The 14,822-nt window shown below is 42.7% G+C and overlaps 9 non-coding genes across 9 annotated transcripts; 7 read left to right on the forward strand and 2 right to left on the reverse strand.

Moving 5' to 3' along the window:
• Nucleotides 1-353: 353 nt before the first annotated feature.
• Nucleotides 354-435, forward strand: trnas-uga (transfer RNA serine (anticodon UGA)). The gene has a single exon. It is a non-coding gene; the product is annotated as a tRNA-Ser (tRNA).
• A 603-nt stretch (nt 436-1,038) lies between these two features.
• On the forward strand, nt 1,039-1,111 carry trnak-uuu (transfer RNA lysine (anticodon UUU)). The gene has a single exon. It is a non-coding gene; the product is annotated as a tRNA-Lys (tRNA).
• Nucleotides 1,112-1,395: 284 nt separating this feature from the next.
• Nucleotides 1,396-1,477, forward strand: trnas-aga (transfer RNA serine (anticodon AGA)). The gene has a single exon. It is a non-coding gene; the product is annotated as a tRNA-Ser (tRNA).
• Nucleotides 1,478-1,941: 464 nt separating this feature from the next.
• On the forward strand, nt 1,942-2,023 carry trnas-uga (transfer RNA serine (anticodon UGA)). The gene has a single exon. It is a non-coding gene; the product is annotated as a tRNA-Ser (tRNA).
• A 1,815-nt stretch (nt 2,024-3,838) lies between these two features.
• trnas-gcu (transfer RNA serine (anticodon GCU)) lies at nt 3,839-3,920 on the forward strand. Its single transcript has one exon. It is a non-coding gene; the product is annotated as a tRNA-Ser (tRNA).
• A 179-nt stretch (nt 3,921-4,099) lies between these two features.
• trnas-gcu (transfer RNA serine (anticodon GCU)) lies at nt 4,100-4,181 on the forward strand. The gene has a single exon. It is a non-coding gene; the product is annotated as a tRNA-Ser (tRNA).
• A 612-nt stretch (nt 4,182-4,793) lies between these two features.
• LOC130224238 (U4 spliceosomal RNA) lies at nt 4,794-4,934 on the reverse strand. Its single transcript, XR_008837305.1, has one exon. It is a non-coding gene; the product is annotated as a U4 spliceosomal RNA (small nuclear RNA).
• A 1,654-nt stretch (nt 4,935-6,588) lies between these two features.
• Nucleotides 6,589-6,670, forward strand: trnas-gcu (transfer RNA serine (anticodon GCU)). The gene has a single exon. It is a non-coding gene; the product is annotated as a tRNA-Ser (tRNA).
• A 612-nt stretch (nt 6,671-7,282) lies between these two features.
• On the reverse strand, nt 7,283-7,423 carry LOC130224174 (U4 spliceosomal RNA). Its single transcript, XR_008837246.1, has one exon. It is a non-coding gene; the product is annotated as a U4 spliceosomal RNA (small nuclear RNA).
• Between the last annotated feature and the right edge of the window lie 7,399 nt (nt 7,424-14,822).

The raw sequence follows: 14,822 nt of genomic DNA on the forward strand, positions 1-14,822 counted from the left end.
GCAGCTGTGGGTGAGCGACAGTGGTTTGCCGCGACCGTACAGTGATCCATACTCTGTGTTGTGGCCAGAGAAATCCCAGTTTGAATCCCGGTCACAAACCAGTGTCCCTTAGTGTCCAGGCAGCTGCAGAGCTTATCGGTGAGCGAGCGGTGTGCCGTGATCGTATAGTGGTCAGTACTCTGCGTTGTGGCTGCAGCAACCCTGGTTCGAATCCAGGTCACCACAGTGTGTTCCTGTTAACTGCGAGCAATGCTTGTGCCGCCTTTTACAACCTCAGGCCTTTTTTGCCCCTACTGTGCTGCGTTCAATGTTGCCCACATTCAGCAGAAAAAGTCAACGGGCTGTCGCTATGCGTAGTCGTGGCCGAGAGGTTAAGGCGATGGACTTGAAATCCATTGGGGTCTCCCCGCGCAGGTTCGAACCCTGCCGACTACGGAACAGCCAGCTGCTTTTGCTTTTTCTCTTTGTGAGAGGAACTGTGGCTTTTGCGACGTTTGGTTGCGGGCCTGCGTGTTTAATCCCATATTGAATAATTCAAGTCCAGCGACTAGTCGCAATTTAGCTTTTTTTGTAGTCCCTACACTCTGATGTTGCCTAGAGAAACGTTCAATAAATCGACAGCAACATCTTGTACGGCTCATCAAGATTGGGATTTGATAGTTTTTTTTTCCAAGTCGCCCAGTCTTTTTTGGCTGTCCCTTTGTGGCACATTTTCCCCACTCCATCTGCTTCTGGGGAGTTGCTTTATGCACAGCTCTTTTCAAGACTGATGCTAGCACAGTTCCAAAAGGCCCAGGCGAAATGTGCTTTTGGCCATGCTTTTGGACCATGGCTTTGGTAACACCTAATGACTTCAAGGTCTTTCACGGTGCAGCTCAGCAGTGGCATGGCACAGCTCTGAAACGCCGTTTCCTGGAGGACGACTGCATCTGTTTTTTTTAAGAGGACGCAGGTCTGTGCTGTGATGAGAAAGTGTTGTCAGCCGGCAAGGGGCTTGCAGAGGGCCAACTCCGCAAACAGGTGCTTCCGCAGACAGGAGCCCGGATAGCTCAGTCGGTAGAGCATCAGACTTTTAATCTGAGGGTCCAGGGTTCAAGTCCCTGTTTGGGCGAAGGCCTGTCTGTTTGTCAGAGACCTTGTTGTTCTTTTCATATCACTTGGTGGCTGTCCATTGTGGTGTGGCCTGCGAGAGCACGTTGCTCTGAATTCAGATCATCAGCTTGTGTAAAAAGAGTGCCCATGAAGTTAGCTGAGTGTGTTAGATTAGAGAGCTATGCTGTCCCTGCTTCCCAGAGATTGTACGGAAAAGTTGCACAAGAGCTAGTGCACCTTCCTCTACCCCTGTTGACCCTGTGCTTGGTCGCCACCTCAGCAGGAGAGAGAAAGCAGATGCCTGTAGTCGTGGCCGAGTGGTTAAGGCGATGGACTAGAAATCCATTGGGGTTTCCCCGCGCAGGTTCGAATCCTGCCGACTACGTTGTTTTGCACGTCCACTTATGTTGTTGTTCTCTTTTCTTTCAAGCCTTCTATACGTAATTGCAATTCTCCTCTGCATCTCACAAACAAGCCCCTGTCACTTAGTGACCAGGCAGCTGTGGGTGAGCGACAGTGGTTTGCCGCGACCGTACAGTGATCCGTACTCTGTGTTGTGGCCAGAGAAATCCCAGTTTGAATCCCGGTCACAAACCAGTGTCCCTTAGTGTCCAGGCAGCTGCAGAGCTTATCGGTGAGCGAGCGGTGTGCCGTGATCGTATAGTGGTCAGTACTCTGCGTTGTGGCCGCAGCAACCCCGGTTCGAATCCAGGTCACCACAGCGTGTTCCTGTTAACTGCGAGCAATGCTTGTGCCGCTTTTTACAACCTCAGGCCATTTATGCCCCTACTGTGCTGCGTTCAATGTTGCCCACATTCAGCAGAAAAAGTCAACGGGCTGCTGCCATGCGTAGTCGTGGCCGAGAGGTTAAGGCGATGGACTTGAAATCCATTGGGGTCTCCCCGCGCAGGTTCGAACCCTGCCGACTATGGAACTGCATTTGCTTTTTCTCTCTGTGAGAGGAACTGTGGCTTTTGTGACGTTTGGTTGCGGGCCTGCGTGTTTAATCCCATATTGAATAATTCAAGTCCAGCGACTAGTCGCAATTTAGCTTTTTTTTGTAGTCCCTACACTCTGATGTTGCCTAGAGAAACGTTCAATAAATCGACAGCAACATCTTGTACGGCTCATCAAGATTGGGATTTGATAGTTTTTTTCCAAGTCGCCCAGTCCTTTTTGGCTGTCCCTTTGTGGCACATTTTCCCCACTCCATCTGCTTCTGGAGAGTTGCTTTATGCACAGCTCTTTTCAAGACTGATGCTAGCACAGTTCCAAAAGGCCCAGGCGAAATGTGCTTTTGGCCATGCTTTTGGACCATGGCTTTGGTAACAACTAATGACTTCAAGGTCTTTCACGGTGCAGCTCAGCAGTGGCATGGCACAGCTCTGAAACGCCGTTTCCTGGAGCACGACTGCATCTGTTTTTTTTAAGAGGACGCAGGTCTGTGCTGTGATGAGAAAGTGTTGTCTGGAGGTTATTGATTTGTCCAAATATAATTACTTATACATTGTTTCATTTTTACTTAAAGAAAAGTATACACTACTTATGTGAATCTGGGAGAAGAGAATTGTGGGTAATCTGGTAAAGGGGGCGAAGTCACAACGCTGAACGGCAGAGAAAAGGGTTGAGATTGGGATGTATTTATTGGGCTGTACAGGGATTGGGGTAAGGTAATGAAGAATGCAAGGGCACTGAAACCATATTTTGACAGAAATCCAAGGTCAGCTATGCTGCCGTTTTTAGACTCAGGCATTCTGTCTAGTTTCTCTCCAACAAAACCAGAAGAAACTTGTTGCAGTTAATGTTGAACAATAAAGCCTGGTTTATACTTCTGTGTCAAGTGATCAGCGTGATCCACGGCGCAAGCCTTGCGCGTAGCCGTGCAACTTATACTTCTGCGCACTGTTTCTGTTGCTCTTCAATACACTTCCGAAACGCTAACTGGCAGTAGGTTTTTATGTTTCCCTGTGTTGAGTTTCTTCGCTGGTGTTTTGTTTTTTCTAAACGCTTCCTTAATGTGCAAGTGGCTCAAATTCGCTCATTTTGAGGCAGGGACCAGTGGACGTGCAACAACTTTAATGAAAAGGTTAACACAAAACAACAGTCTCCATCCGGAGCTCCTTCATGGGACTCCACACTTGTAAACACCCGCTGCTTCACGCTCGAGCGGCTCTCACCTCCGCCCACACTCGTCAGCGCTACCAAGCCGACCAATCTCAGAGCTTGCACTTGCGCTGTGCTTACACGTGACGAGGTGGCCGAATGCTTAGGTTAGTATGTTGTACTCTGCAAGTTCTGGTTTAAATCCCATCCTCATAGTTTCACTGTTTTGAGAGAGGCAACTGCTTCTGTCTAAGGTTTCTTACTTGCACCTCTCAGCGTCTTAAAGGATGTTTATGGCAAAACTGTATGTAATATTTAGCGAAAATAGCTGCAAAAACATACGTATTTGCCATAGTCCAGCCTCCATTAGGAGAGCACCTATGTGCGCGGCGAGGTGGCTGAGTGGTTAAGGCGATGGACTGCTAATCCGTCGTGCTTTGCATGTGTGAGTCGAATTCCAGCCTGGTCATTCGTTTAAGAGAGCCTGGTGTTTACGTGGAAGGTAACTTACATGCACCCTCTTCGTGCTTCGAAGCATGTTTTGGCAAAATTGAGTGTCATCTTACCGAAAACAGTTGCAAAAACATACATGACCACATATGTGCCCCAGTCCAGCCTCCATCAGGAAAGTGGCAGCATATGTGACGAGGTGGCCGAGTGGTTTAGGCGAAGGACTGCTAATCCATTGTGCTCTGCACGCGTGGGTTCGAATCCCATCCTCGTCGCTCAAATGCACTGGCATTTGAGAGATCCTGGTGATTCAGTGGAAGGTGTATTACTCGCACCCTCTTAGCGTTTTGAAGGATGTTGCTGCAAAATTTAATGTCATCTGTATCGAAAGTAGCTGCAAATACATACATATATGCCAAAGTCCAGCCCCCATCAGGAAAGCGGCTACATGCATGACGAGGTGGCCGAGTGGTTAAGGCGATGGACTGCTAATCCATTGTGCTCTGCACGCATGGGTTCGAATCCCATCCTCGTCGTTCATTTTATGAGAGCCCGGTGCTTCCGGGAAGTTATCTTACTCACACCATCTTCGTGCTTCGAAGCATGTTATGGCAAAATTGAAAGTCATCTTACCGAACATAATTGCAGAAACATACAGAATTGCAGAAACAAATATGTGCCGCAGTCCAGCCTCCATCAAAGAAGTAGGCGCATACGTGATGAGGAGGCAGAGTAGTTAGGGTGATGCACTTCTAATCCATTGTGCACTGCCTGTGTGGGTTTGAATCCCATCCTCGTTGACCATTTGCTATGGTGTTTGAGAGAGCCCCGTGCTTCCGTGGAAGGTGTTTTACTCGCACCCTCTTAGCGTTTTGAAGGATGTTATGGTAGAAGTTAATCCAGCCTCCAGCAGGGATGGACCGCTAATCCACTGTGCTCTGCCTGTGTGGGTTCGAATCCCACTCTCGTCGTTCAATTGCTTTAGTATTTTAGAGAGCCTGGTGCTTCCATGGAAGGTTTCTTACACGCACTCTGAAGAATGTTATGGTACAGGTTAATCCAGCCTGCAGCATGTTTAGGAGCTCAACGAAAGTTGCAACATGTTAAAGAAACAGGAGCACAGCTATCCTTTTCAACAGAACATTAAGCCTACTAAGAGGCTGACAAAAATTGCCAGAGCTGACTGTATTACAAGTCATCCCAGCGAGGTATTGGGTAAAGTTTTCAACCAGCAATGATCACGCCTCGGATAGACTTCATAGGCTACGATATTGCCTCTGCGAAAGAATAGCTATAACAGCTACGAACTCTTCTGTGTACCAATCTGGACATGCAACGACAAGGTGGCATCAAACTTTAAACTGCCAGCAATCAGCCCTCTGGCACCAATGAGTGCATGCTGTGTCTGCAGAACAGGTTATTGATTTGTCCAAAAATAATTACTTATACATTGTTTCATTTTTACTTAAAGAAAAGTATACACTACTTATGTGAATCTGGGAGAAGAGAATTGTGGGTAATCTGGTAAAGGGGGCGGAGTCACAACGCTGAACGGCAGAGAAAAGGGTTGAGATTGGGATGTATTTATTGGGCTGTACAGGGATTGGGGTAAGGTAATGAAGAATGCAAGGGCACTGAAACCATATTTTGACAGAAATCCAAGGTCAGCTATGCTGCCGTTTTTAGACTCAGGCATTCTGTCTAGTTTCTCTCCAACAAAACCAGAAGAAACTTGTTGCAGTTAATGTTGAACAATAAAGCCTGGTTTATACTTCTGTGTCAAGTGATCAGCGTGATCCACGGCGCAAGCCTTGCGCGTAGCCGTGCAACTTATACTTCTGCGCACTGTTTCTGTTGCTCTTCAATACACTTCCAAAACGCTAACTGGCAGTAGGTTTTTATGTTTCCCTGTGTTGAGTTTCTTCGCTGGTGTTTTGTTTTTTTCTAAACGCTTCCTTAATGTGCAAGTGGCTCAAATTCGCTCATTTTGAGGCAGGGACCAGTGGACGTGCAACAACTTTAATGAAAAGGTTAACACAAAACAACAGTCTCCATCCGGAGCTCCTTCATGGGACTCCACACTTGTAAACACCCGCTGCTTCACGCTCGAGCGGCTCTCACCTCCGCCCACACTCGTCAGCGCTACCAAGCCGACCAATCTCAGAGCTTGCACTTGCGCTGTGCTTACACGTGACGAGGTGGCCGAATGCTTAGGTTAGTATGTTGTACTCTGCAAGTTCTGGTTTAAATCCCATCCTCATAGTTTCACTGTTTTGAGAGAGGCAACTGCTTCTGTCTAAGGTTTCTTACTTGCACCTCTCAGCGTCTTAAAGGATGTTTATGGCAAAACTGTATGTAATATTTAGCGAAAATAGCTGCAAAAACATACGTATTTGCCATAGTCCAGCCTCCATTAGGAGAGCACCTATGTGCGCGGCGAGGTGGCTGAGTGGTTAAGGCGATGGACTGCTAATCCGTCGTGCTTTGCATGTGTGAGTCGAATTCCAGCCTGGTCATTCGTTTAAGAGAGCCTGGTGTTTACGTGGAAGGTAACTTACATGCACCCTCTTCGTGCTTCGAAGCATGTAATGTCAAAATTGAGTGTCATCTTACTGAAAACAGTTGCAAAAACATACATGACCACATATGTGCCCCAGTCCAGCCTCCATCAGGAAAGTGGCAGCATGTGTGGCCGAGTGGTTAAGGCGATGGACTGCTAATCCATTGTGCTCTGCACGCGTGGGTTCGAATCCCATCCTCGTCGCTCAAATGCACTGGCATTTGAGAGATCCCGGCGATTCAGTGGAAGGTGTATTACTCGCACCCTCTTAGCGTTTTGAAGGATGTTGCTGCAAAATTTAATGTCATCTGTATCGAAAGTAGCTGCAAATACATACATATATGCCAAAGTCCAGCCCCCATCAGGAAAGCGGCTACATGCATGACGAGGTGGCCGAGTGGTTAAGGCGATGGACTGCTAATCCATTGTGCTCTGCACGCATGGGTTCGAATCCCATCCTCGTCGTTCATTTTATGAGAGCCCGGTGCTTCCGGGAAGTTATCTTACTCACACCATCTTCGTGCTTCGAAGCATGTTATGGCAAAATTGAAAGTCATCTTACCGAACATAATTGCAGAAACATACAGAATTGCAGAAACAAATATGTGCCGCAGTCCAGCCTCCATCAAAGAAGTAGGCGCATACGTGATGAGGAGGCCGAGTAGTTAGGGTGATGCACTTCTAATCCATTGTGCACTGCCTGTGTGGGTTTGAATCCCATCCTCGTTGACTATTTGCTATGGTGTTTGAGAGAGCCCCGTGCTTCCGTGGAAGGTGTTTTACTCGCACCCTCTTAGCGTTTTGAAGGATGTTATGGTAGAAGTTAATCCAGCCTCCAGCAGGGATGGACCGCTAATCCACTGTGCTCTGCCTGTGTGGGTTCGAATCCCACTCTCGTCGTTCAATTGCTTTAGTATTTTAGAGAGCCTGGTGCTTCCATGGAAGGTTTCTTACACGCACTCTGAAGAATGTTATGGTACAGGTTAATCCAGCCTGTAGCATGTTTAGGAGCTCAACGAAAGTTGCAACATGTTAAAGAAACAGGAGCACAGCTATCCTTTTCAACAGAACATTAAGCCTACTAAGAGGCTGACAAAAATTGCCAGAGCTGACTGTATTACAAGTCATCCCAGCGAGGTATTGGGTAAAGTTTTCAACCAGCAATGATCACGCCTCGGATAGACCTCATAGGCTACGATATTGCCTCTGCGAAAGAATAGCTATAACAGCTACGAACTCTTCTGTGTACCAATCTGGACATGCAACGACAAGGTGGCATCAAACTTTAAACTGCCAGCAATCAGCCCTCTGGCACCAATGAGTGCATGCTGTGTCTGCAGAACAGGTTATTGATTTGTCCAAAAATAATTACTTATACATTGTTTCATTTTTACTTAAAGAAAAGTATACACTACTTATGTGAATCTGGGAGAAGAGAATTGTGGGTAATCTGGTAAAGGGGGCGGAGTCACAACGCTGAACGGCAGAGAAAAGGGTTGAGATTGGGATGTATTTATTGGGCTGTACAGGGATTGGGGTAAGGTAATGAAGAATGCAAGGGCACTGAAACCATATTTTGACAGAAATCCAAGGTCAGCTATGCTGCCGTTTTTAGACTCAGGCATTCTGTCTAGTTTCTCTCCAACAAAACCAGAAGAAACTTGTTGCAGTTAATGTTGAACAATAAAGCCTGGTTTATACTTCTGTGTCAAGTGATCAGCGTGATCCACGGCGCAAGCCTTGCGCGTAGCCGTGCAACTTATACTTCTGCGCACTGTTTCTGTTGCTCTTCAATACACTTCCGAAACGCTAACTGGCAGTAGGTGTTTATGTTTCTCTGTGTTGAGTTTCTTCGCTGGTGTTTTGTTTTTTTCTGAACGCTTCCTTAATGTGCAAGTGGCTCAAATTCGCTCATTTTGAGGCAGGAACCAGTGGACGTGCAACAACTTTAATTAAAAGGTTAACACAAAACAACAGTCTCCATCCGGAGCTCCTTCATGGGACTCCACACTTGTAAACACCCGCTGCTTCACGCTCGAGCGGCTCTCACCTCCGCCCACACTCGTCAGCGCTACCAAGCCGACCAATCTCAGAGCTTGCGCTATGCGTACGCGTTACATTTTTTGAGAGGTGCGCGTCAATGTCGCCCACGGCCACAGCGAAGTGCTATGCAACCACGTGTAGGCTGCGCCGTAGCATACGCGTGCGCTTGACGCAGAGGTACAAATCAGCCTTAACTCTGGGGCACTGATCAGAGCTACTGATAAAGCTCCTTATGACAACCTTTATCTTCATCTTTTCTGTAAGAACATCCATTCGAGTCCCAAAAGTTAACCCTTTCTCTAGCACAACGCTGTGCTTACACAGCAAATGTTGAAGTGTTAATTTCACTCTCAAAGTGTGAAAATTAACACTTCTTTAGTGTTTATATAGGTCCACACTGAATTGAGTTAAATTTACACTTGAAAAAGAGTACATTTTTTTACACTTGCATAGTGTTAAAAAAGCACTGCTAGTGTTAACTTTAACTCTGTGTTTTCCACTCCCTTTCCCTATTTGCATAAAGTAAATGTTAAAACTACACTCACAGCGTTAATAGCTTAACACTAAGAGTGTTCTTCTTAACACTAATAATATAGTGCTCATACATACCTAGGTTGATATTTAAATGTATTTTTAGTTATATAGATTGTTCACTGCATTACAGGACAGTTTGCATTGATCATTTAAAAAAAATTGTCAGAACAGTGTACCAGTTTAAACTTTTATTTTTAACAATGCATCCTAAACGCACAGTTAAACCAATATAAAATGTACAGCATTTTCAGTGTCAAAAATGGTAAGTGTCTTAAAGAGGTGCTGCTTGCTTGCCAGCTTTGACAACAGACACACTTTATTGTAAAAGAAACATTTAGTGTAAAAGCTTTGCATGCAGTTCCTTTACCCTGGGTGACTCACTGGTAGGCTACATCGATATTGTAGACCGTAGTTTGGAGAAAGGTAAATATGATGACAAGTGCTTCCTCGTACGTCAAGTTGAACACATAGTCTTTAAAGAGTTCATCAACAGCACTCAAGGAGCTGCACATAGGATGAGATGTTTGTCCATAACCACATAGAAATAGTCGATCCTCCCCTATCCTAGTAGATATGGCTGGTGGCCCTTCCTCTCACTGAGATGGCCTTCAATGCTGGTGCAAGACTGCAAAAAACAGCCAAAAACTTGTAATTAAATGCAAGAAACCAGTTAGGAAACTTATAATTTTATTAATGAAAACACTAAAAATAACAAAACCACCTTTACCCAAAGTGCAAAAATTTAATGTGTTCATGTCATTCATTGTGTAGTGTGACGGAAAATAATTACAACAAAAATGTTTATATATTTTTTTTATAAACCCTCAGTTCATCCAAGATGTAATGTACATTCTTCAACAGCATTCAACTAAATGTATTGACTTTTTAAAAAGTTTCAACAGGTACATTTTACAGCATCGCATTATGGTTACCAACCTTAAAGAGCCCATATTATACATGAAATAGGGTCATATGTAGGTTGTAAGGATCTCCAACAACAGTCTAATATGCATGCAAGGTCAAAAAACACTTTGATGGTCTTATAATCTGCATTTATTTTTACCTAATTATCCCAGCGACTCCCATATGAATCGTTCAGCGATTCATTTGTTCCCAACCCCCTCCTCAGCGCGAAGCTAATCTGCGCTGATTGGACCAATAACAGCCTGCTGCGATTGGTCGACAGTGACAGGCTTCAACGCGAGACAGAGTGAAATGCCCAGCTGCTAATCAACAATATAAAAGTAGTCACAGTGCATACACGCTTCATAGTGTAAGGCTTTTTTCACACACACACACAACCCTCCTCAGAAGAACTGGGGAGATCGACGCGAGTCTCCTAGCCGTCACACACTCTACCTGCTCTTTTTCTCTCTCTCTCACACACACACGCGCACGCACATTATGCTCCTCAGAAGAACTAGGGAGAGCCACACGCGTCTCCTGTCTCCTAGCCGTCACACACTCGACCTGCTCTTTTTCTCACACACACACACACACACACAAACACAAACACATCACGCTCCTCCTCAGAACTAGGGAGATCGACACGAGTCTCCTGTCTCCTAGCTTACGATGCCCATAGCAACGACAAACGGCAGTGGAACGCGAGCTCACAAAAGCATTTAACGTTAAATCCGTATACAAAGCGGAACGCGTCGCGTTTTCAACATGGCTTACATGTGATAAGAGAATATAAAGAGCAACCGCGTGTACTGTACCAGGTTAACAAGTAACAAAACACAATAAATACATAATTTGCAAGCTAGAGTAAACGAGGCAACAATTTTTTAATCGCACTTACTTACACTAGTGAATAAACCTCAACCACTGACTCTTCACAGTTTCATCTTTGGGTAGAGACTGTCAATATTATACATCTGAGCACAGCGTGACTTCATTTGACCGGCGGCGTCTGTGTGTGTGTGAATCTCCCGGGTTTGCGCGCGTAACTACTGGCGAGGCTTGTGTTTCGTAGCCGCGTCATCGCGAAACACCTAATGACTCGTTATCAAGACGACTCGTTTGAAGCACTATGAGTCGACTCTTTTATAGATGAATCAATAATTTTAAACACTGTACACTTACAGATTTAAGCCATAGCTGGATATTTCACTTCACTTAGAGCTGTGTGACACACTACATGGAAGGGCATTTTCAAAAACCCATAATATGGGTTCTTTAATAATAATAATGAAAAGACTTTCTAAAATATTGTGAGTTTTACCTTGTGGAAATGCACAAGTCGTTCAACAGCCTCTGTTGGACTGATCTTAGTCTTCTTTCTCCCTGAAGGAGGAGGCAGGAGATGCAGAAGGAGTAGGGCAGATGACAAATCACTATCCCAGCCTGAATGAATAATAATAAAAAGTTAGACATATTAATATTAAAATAAAGCAAGCCTACATTCACACTTAAGGCTCACAAATCCAAAAGAAACTGAAGCAAATTTCAAACTACAAAATCCTTAGAAATCGTACCATTTTCAGATCCTTGTCCTTCTCCTAAATTGACAATGAAAAAGACAATGAACGTCGGCAGTTGAAGTTAGAGATTTCGCCTCGATGATCCTGTGCTTAAATGCGGTTTCCCACCTCTCAAGCAACTTGTTGGATGTTTCAGCACTGAACAGCAGACCAAAGTCCTGATTAATCTAAGGAAGAAGCATATTAGATTGATTAAAAACTACAGTTTTTTCCAGGTTGTTTGATAAAATTAGAAATCATGCACAAATTTAAATGTTTTACGGTTACTTTTGATAATTACTACAATGATATTTAAAAGGTAAGTGTAAGCATATGTCAAATCTATGAATAGGGCCAAGTAGCAATTATGTGCCGCATGAAATAGTGACAAAACCCACCATATAGCTGCATTAACACTTAAAAAATAAATCTTTGAAAAAAAGTGCCATATTTACCAATCCTTTCACTTATCAACAAGCTTTTCTTGCATATATTTAATGAAATCTTACCCATGAATCTCTGTCATGTGACTGACGACAATATTAACTAGCTGCTGTCTAGTGCTGTGCCTTAAAGTTTTTGTGACCTTGTATTTGTCAAGCACTTCATCACCATCATCTCCTCCAGATTGCTTTTCCAAAGCAACTTGGACAATCTGATAAAGTGAACAGAAAAAAACAGTATACTTCGAAAATAATAAAGTGAATTAGTATATGATTAAATTAACCATAACAAACAACATATGCATATACCTGTTTTGCCCTTTCATCATCTACCATCAAGCAGCAGCTGGCCCTTGTCAATTGATTCTGCATTGTTCGCTTAGGGTCTTCATGATCCGTTGAAGAGAGTGAAACTGTATCAGTACATGTGCTGGTTGTTGATAATCTTGTGGGTGAAATCACTGATGGAGAAATGGAAAACATTATTATTACCCTTTACATTATATTTTCTTTAGTTTAGAATCAATTTACCTTATATTTCAACTTAATTTTAAACAATGCTATACTATTAGCTTTTATTATACACAATCATCCTAAACGTTTTTCTACATAGTGGTTTTGACAGATTATTTTGATCAACCTTTCATCATTGGGCATCACATGAACTTAAGCTGTTAGGTTACAATATTACACCAAACAAACACATGGCAGTAGTCAAGGAACGTATAAAACCTCTTATTTCAGTACGTACTTCACTGTTCAGTAAGCTCTTCTATGAGTTTTACAGTTGTTTTATTTTTACTTAATTCTAACTATTCTGACCTATACTACTCTAAAACAGAGTCATTTGAAGAATATCCAGAGATTTCTTAATAATTACCCTCAGGCAGGCCAGCAGAAGTATTTTCTTCCAAACATCTTAGTCAAGCATAAATGTGGACTGCTGTCCATTAACTCGTGGAAGATGTCCTCTTCTACATTAGTGTCCGTGTCATCAAAAACTTGAAGATCTACAGTTGTTGGTAATCCAAATTTGCTTTTCACTGAAGAACAAGAAACATAGATGGTTATGACTTCAATAAGCACAACTCTGAGCAGCACAATCTAGCAATTTTACATATTTTTCACTCCTTGATATTGAACTTTCACCAACATAATGGAAGCTGTTGAAAAATACATATATCACTTTATTATTGACAAGAATCCATCACAAATTTGACAGTAAAATTAAATCAAGTTTATTTGTATTCATTTTCATTTTAACGTGATATGGAAGCGGATGTTATTATGAATAGTACATATAAATAAGTAAAAAGCAAATGACGTTTTTCTTTTTCTAAAAATAGCAACACAGTAACGTTCTTTTTTTTGCTTGTCTTTTGTTTTTTTTAATATGGAGGATTCTACATACCAATTTCTAACTAGTATACTTAGCAAAGACGACGTATAAAAAAATTACACTTGTATAAAACCACATTACAGATTAAAAAGCACGTTTTTTTCACATATACATATTGATGAAAGATCTTCAAAAGTTAAGAGTACTTACAGTTCTATCTACAATAGCCAGCTTTTCATACAATGCAACAGAACAGCACTTCAATATTATATAAATACTATTCGGCTACTACCTTAAAATCAACAATGAAATTTGCTAGGTAAACAACGGCAATAACAGTCTGCTCTGGTTCGTCTCTTCTGAGCTTGGCATTTTTCGATCGTTGTATTATGGGGAATACACTAGCGCTACACAAAAATCACTAAAGTTACTCGATTCGTGCTCATCGACTGTTCTTTTCACAGCAGTTCCGTCTGTTACAGTTACTCAATAAGGCGAAACTCGAAATACTCTATTTTTGAGTGAAACGGAGTGTCTGACAGGTTATAAAGTAAGCAATTTGTGGTTTGACCGTTTCAAGTGATTCAGTTCAATTTAGTGAACTGGTTCAACTGATTCACTTAAAAGAACCAGTTTAGGAAGAATCATTTCTGAACTGGCTATCCCCTCTTGTCAACAAGCACGGCTAACTTTTACAGCGAGTGTATTTTGCGTCTGTTTTGAACGTATTATGAAAAGCAGATCTGTACCTGTACACTTGAATCGTATAACGTTATTCACCGTTTAAAAGCACCGATGAAAGCGAGTGCAGGCAGCCCGCGATTCCTCACTGCTCGCGCCACAAATCAATCACACTGAACAGTGAACATAAATAACGTTAGATTACACACAAAGCTAAAGTTCAGCTAAGTATTAACAGCTGCTGCTTTACAGATATTTTAAACAATCGGTTAAAACAATTCAAGTGGTTAAATGAGTCTTTACTGCCAATTTCTCATAATAGGCTCAAATACTGAACCCGATTCAAATATAGGAACTCTTTAAAACTTTTAACTGTAAAATGTTTAACGTTACCTTTATTTTCCCGCTAAAGCAGCTTGTCTCGTGGCTCCAGATGAGTTGTCTGTCGTGTATAAATTAATAAGTGGTTAGAACTTGAAGGTTAGAATATTTATAAATATTAATTTAACATTGACAAACATAAAGCGTGTAAAAAGTATTGAATATTTGTGGTTAAATAAGTAATATGACAGTTACCTGTTTGAATGCACTCCGCCTGCCGTCCGCCATGAATCAAAGAGGAAGTAAGGTGAAGCGACCAGAAATGGCAACAACTCGTTTCTAGTGTTAATTATGTTAACTCACAGTAATAACCCTTACTCTGACTACAAGGGTACACTGCAGGTGTTTATGTCACGTAAATTAACACCACAAATAACACTTTTTAACTCAAAAAAATTAACACTATAAAAATAACTCCAAACAACGCTGGGAATTTTGCTGTGTACACATGACAAAGTGGCCGAGTGCTTAGGTTAGTATGTTGTAATCTGCAAGTTCTGGTTTAAATCCCATCCTCATAGTTTCACTGTTTTGAGAGAGGCAACTGCTTCTGTCTAAGGTTTCTTACTTGCACCTCTCAGCGTCTTAAAGGATGTTTATGGCAAAACTGTATGTAATATTTAGCAAAAATAGCTGCAAAAACATACGTATTTGCCATAGTCCAGTCTCCATTAGGAGAGCACCTATGTGCGCGGCGAGATGGCTGAGTGGTTAAGGCGATGGACTGCTAA

The sequence above is a fragment of the Danio aesculapii genome, chromosome 4 (genome assembly GCF_903798145.1).
Source record: "Danio aesculapii chromosome 4, fDanAes4.1, whole genome shotgun sequence".
Lineage (NCBI taxonomy): Eukaryota > Metazoa > Chordata > Actinopteri > Cypriniformes > Danionidae > Danio > Danio aesculapii.